This window comes from Culex pipiens, chromosome 2 (assembly GCF_016801865.2).
Source record: "Culex pipiens pallens isolate TS chromosome 2, TS_CPP_V2, whole genome shotgun sequence".
In the NCBI taxonomy this organism is placed as follows: Eukaryota; Metazoa; Arthropoda; class Insecta; order Diptera; family Culicidae; genus Culex; species Culex pipiens.
The window spans coordinates 131,091,567-131,097,566 of NC_068938.1; positions in this window are offsets into that span (position 1 = coordinate 131,091,567).

Sequence of the window (6,000 nt, forward strand, 5' to 3'; positions counted from 1 at the left end):
GCTTTAGTACCCAATTGTATCTCGGAACTCCAGCATCCAACTGCAACCAAACTTCGGGACAATGCATATAATGGTCAGCCAAACATAACGTGTTTGTTATTGTTTACATTGCGTGCTTTCGTTTTTGTTTATTCAAGGTCAAACATTAAGACGCGTTTGTTCTCGGAACGTCGAAATGGCGGGTGCGACAAGATAGCACGACGACGTCGAACTAACCCATCTAATTTCTATAAACGTTTTCTTTGAACATTTTTACACATTCTCGAGCATAAAATCAGGAAAATAAAGCTTGAGACCTGTTGACCTATCTTGACATGGTTTAAGTATCTGCCAAAAATACATTTCTTGTAGTAAACATTCAATGAATGACCTTTTATGGCTATTTAATATTCCCTATCGATTTGGTGTCTAAATCCATGTTGTAGAAATGCACTTTAGAAATGAGTTATCATTGAGTCTGTGAAATTCGATTGTTATAAGCTATTTAAAGATTTAAACTAAATAATTGGGAAACAAAATTCCTTTAAATTTTAATATAAGTCTATTGTCATCCTCGCTATTCCCACGACAAAGTAAATTAAAATCACGTTACGCTCAGCGTCATATTCAACACCTGAGCCAAATGGGTTATTTTCGTTCCCATTGCTGAACACACCTACAAACTGAGCCTATTGAAAATCTGCCACAGCGTTATACTTAACTGAAGCTTAATTGCCATTCTACGCTCTTGATCTCTCTTGACGTTACTCAGTTCCAGCAGCTTGGTGTAATTTGATTTGAACTGCAACCAAAGATAGATCCCAGATCCAGCATGGTTATTTCAATTTGGGTTAGTAAATTTAGTGTTGAACCTTGAACATTATTGTATGATTAAAACGCACGATGATCAACAGATTCATGACAAAGTATTCTTAGTACAAACAAGGAAAGAATAACGAAGTTCAAGTCATCTGCAGAAGTTTCAAACTAATTTTTTGTAAAATATTTTTATTTTTAACAATTTTTTGTCAACAAAGCACATATTATTAAATCCACACATAGTTTAGAAAAAAAAATCACAACTGCAAAAGTAACTCTATAATTTGATAATTTCAACTTCATATGTATCACTAATCTGATATGATTTCCACAATCCGAACAAACATCTACGGATACAAGCTGGACACGGTGGTAATCCCAACATCGGTCGGTGGACACTTTCCCTTCTCGCGTTCCCGCTCAGCTTCGGCGTCGATCTGTTCCTGGCTGAACATGAACACGATGCGTTTGTTCTTCTTCCAGTAGACGATCGCCGCAACCAGCGCGATGAACAGCGCCACACCGGTGAAGCTGTACACCATGATCTCCCAGAACCGATCCGGACAAAACTCCAGCTGGTAGTGGTACTTGATGAGTCCCTCGGCGGTGGTCGTTGTGTTGTCCAACCAGCGTCCAAACAGTTGCTGGACACGTTTCAGTCCGATCCGGTTGCCCCGGCGGTTCCGCAAGATCCAGATGTACTCCAACTTCTTGTGCCCATCTTCGACGCAAGAAAACGCCAGCATGTGCTCCTGGTTGACCACCGTGATGATCTGCGCGTTGATCACGGTCATGTTCTGCCAGCGGCTCGACTCGCGGGACATGTTGGCCGATTTGCGGACCAGTTCGAACGGCAGAAAGCAATCCTCACCGGTTTCATTCGTGTACTGCAGCTGGATGGCGTATTCCGAGACGTACCGCTCGTCCGCCGGAGGTCCATTGAAGAGGCGTTCGAACCGAACGTTGGAGAAGTACAGCACCTCCCCGCCGTGGATCTTCTCGAACCGTTCGACGTAGTACTGCTCGTACGGGTCCGGATCGAACCGGGGACAGCGACCGTAGAGAAGGATTCCACGGGTGAGGCCGAGGATACTCAGCAGCAGCAGAACCGTCCACGGAGACATTGCTCGTCGGATTGAATCGATTCGTGAAGTTGATAAAAGCCTTTGGTTTATGACTCACAGATCGGATCTGTTGTCGTTAGAATGGTTTAAACGTTTCAATTTTAATCGTTTTCAGATAATTCCTTCAGAAATAATGGTTGCACTTGTGATGTTCCCAATGGCTTTGACTTTTAGCATGCACAAACTTCTAAATGCTCGCAATCAGAAGGTTTGATGTGTATGCCTGGTACTTAAAATTGCTCGAAAATTCAATTAAAATTGCCAAGTACTGGGCGTCCACATCAAACTATTAAGGTCAGAACAATTTTAAGTTGACACTTGGTAAATCTTTTAATAATGTTTTACGTTATCAATCACCATGGGTTGACTTAAAAATAAGTTTGATGATATTTTCATTATTAGAACAAACATTTTATAAACTTTTTGAAAATCTTCGCTACCCTAATATGATATGTTTTTCTCATCATGTTACATAAAAATTCAGCTCAAATCGATTGCATCTAATGTGTCCACTACGTGAATGCAAAGACTAGCCTATAATTATACGTGTATCGATTCTGGACAGAAGAAATTTTCTCCTATGAACTTAAAAAATTGTTTCTTTTTTTCAACATCTGCCTAAAAAAATTCAAAATCAATTCTTCTGGATAAACTGGAAAATGTATTAATGAATAAATAACCCGAGCATGGGTAAATAACAAGGGAAATGCGTAATAATACCTTTCTCTGGTATCAATACCAAATTTTGGTATTTCTGGACCCTTTAAAATTTGTCTTAAGGATTATGCAAGAGCAAAATGTGGTATCATACCAATTTAAGGTATTGTTTTGATATTGCAAAATTGCAGAATTTGTCAATGATCGAATACCACATTTTGGTATTCTTTTGGTATTACAGTAATTTATCAAATTCCTCGGAAACTATGGGAAAATTTTGACCAATTTTGACAAAATAATTAATTTTGCACTAAAATGATGTGTCAAAACGAATGCTTTCATTGAAGACCGGAAATTTCAAACTTGATTTTAAACATTTTTGATATACCCCCTACAAAAATGACTTGAAATTGTGGAAAATTTTCTAAGTCATGATGGCACATTTTGGTATTAGTTTGGTATTAAAGTGTTTTATCAAATTCCTCTGAAACTATGGGAAAATTTCGACCAATTTTGACAAAATAATTAATTTTGCGCTAAAATGATGTCTTGAAGCGAATGCTTTCATTGAAAACCGGAAATTTCAAACTTGATTTTAAACATTTTTGATATAGGGTATTTTAACCATTAGTGGACCCCCTAGTAGAGCCGAAGCACATATTTCACAAATTTTCTATATTTTAAGCACTTTTTCATAACCCTTTGTACAAAATAATGGAATCTGGAGTGTTTTGAACAATTTTGAGTATTTGTTTCATCAGTTTTTTGTTTTTGAGCAGAAAAATAGCCATTTGAAAAAAAAGTTTTTTTTGCCTGTTATGGACCCCCTTTTCCTATAGTGGACCCGGGTCCATAATCCGATTGTGGACCCGGGTCCACTATAGGCAAACTGTTATTTTTATACCAAATTTAACCGATATTTGATGTTTTGATGCATGGTGTAGGTCTAATCATAGATATAATGAATAAAAGTTGAATTTTGCTCACTTTTCATCATGAACAAATATGTTTTGTTAACAAATTTGGCTTTAAACAACAACAAAAACCTAACAGACATTTAAACACATTTATTTCCGAAAAAGATCCGAGAAAACGTTTCAAAAACCACTGTAATCATACAAATAGTTTAAAAAGTAATTTTGATGCAATTTTTTCCATATTAATTACATAAATGATTGACCGAAACTAAAAAATAGTTTTGTTTACAGTTGCTGATAAAACCAAGCATTTTTATTTAAAAATAATGTTTTGTTATTGATTTATTATTATAAAATATCATTTCAAACTGCAACTATGATGCTTTAGTTAAGTACCATTAACTAAAGTTTTGATTAATTATAAATTCTTTCGGCTTCAGCATATTGGTACATTTAACATAAATACAGCTATATTTATACTCATAATTGAAAAAAAAATATGCGTTTAAGTTGATTACAACAAGCATTCTTTGTATGTTTAAGAGAAACTTTTGCTTAAATACACAGTTTTCTTTATTTTTGTAAGTTAAATTAACAGGGGTCCACTTTTGGAAAAGTTTAATTTTCGTTGTCCTATATTGGACCCCCCTAATTTTTGCTCGAAAATGAGCAGTTCTTCGTTTTATTTTAGTAAAGTTACTTAAACTTACATTATTTCGACCTGCTGAAGTTGAATAATCAGTCAAAAAATGATTGGATAGTTAATTCAATCATAAAATATAAATGCAGTTTTGTTGTGAAAATGCTAGTGGCCATGGCTGATTTCAGATGTCGAACTCAAAACACTTATTTTGGCTGAAAGGACACGTCAATGTCAGCCAACATTGTTTTAAATGATGCTGAACTTGCCAATTAAAAGATTTGTAGACAAAAACACGCTTGAAATTGTGATTTTATTGAATTTTTCATCAATAACCCTTCAGAGGGTCCACTATAGGAAAGGGGTCCACTAATGGATAACGTACCCTACCCCCTACAAAAATGACTTGAAATTGTGGAAAATTTTCTAAGTCATGATGGCACATTTTGGTATTAGTTTGGTATTAAAGTGTTTTATCAAATTCCTCTGAAACTATGGGAAAATTTCGACCAATTTTGACAAAATAATTAATTTTGCGCTAAACTGATGTCTCAAAGCAAACGCTTTAATTGAAAACAGGAAAAAAAGACGAAAAAGAGCGACGGTACTGTACCGATGGATGAGGAGGAGGAGAACTCTTCATCGCACGAGGAGCAGCTTTTGAAGAACAACAAGTTCGCTGGGCTGCCTGACGAGGACCAGGTAGCGGAAGCAAAGGAGAATGAAGTGAAACAGCGAAAGGAGAAACTGCCTCCTTTTTATGTGAGGCAAACAGCAGCAACGATCGACTTTCGAGCGGGGCTGGTTGAACTCATCAAGTCTGGGAAATTCCAAGGCAACATTCGTCTGTGTCAGGACGGATTTAAGGTGCTGGTGCAATCCAGGCAGCACTATCAACTGGTCAAGGATTACTTGACCGAAAACGATGCGGAGTACTTTACCCATGATGTCGTCATGGATAAGCCGTTCAAAATCGTCGTCAGAGGTCTGTACGATATGCCAGTGGAGGAATTAGCTGCCGAGCTAAAAGTTTTGAAACTGGATGTGTTGGCCGTGCACAAAATGAGCCGACGCAACAAAGACATCAAGTACCGTGACCAGCTCTACCTGCTGCATTTGGCTAAGGGATCGACGACGCTTCCTGAGCTGAAGGCAATCCGAGCGGTTTTCAACATTATCGTGTCGTGGGAGCGATACCGACCAGTGCATCGTGACGTCACACAATGCTTCAACTGCCTGGGCTTCGGGCACGGAGGTAAGAACTGCCACCTGAAGCGTCGTTGCGCCAAATGTGGTACTGATGCGCACATCACATCCCAGTGCATCCAAGATTCGCTGGTGAAGTGCCTCAACTGCAACGGTGAGCACTCGTCAACCGACCGAAAGTGCCCCAAGAGAGCTGAGTTCGTGAAAATTCGGCAGCAAGCATCGACGAAGAATCAGCCTCAGCGTCGTAGAACTCCTCCAGCCCTGGTGGAGCAAAATTTCCCACCTCTTCAACCGCGACGCCAGGTCCCGAACTTGGAACCGTTGCCGTTGGATCCCAGGAAGAGAGCTGAGATGAATCATCCACGGCCGGGTTCCAGCCAGGAGCCGAGACCGCCACCACCGGGCTTCAGCCAGGAGCCAAGACCAACCCAAGAACCAGCAGTTGAGGAAAATGGTAATGATCTTTACACCTCAACCGAACTCCTCAATATTTTCAAACAGATGTCCGCTGCACTGCGAGGATGCAAAACCAAGACCCAGCAGATTGAAGTGCTGACCTCGTTCGTCATCCAGTATGGATCGTAGGTCCCTCAAGCTGCTGAATTGGAACGCTTGCTCCATTAGGAGGAAGAACCTAGAGCTGGTGGATTTTCTT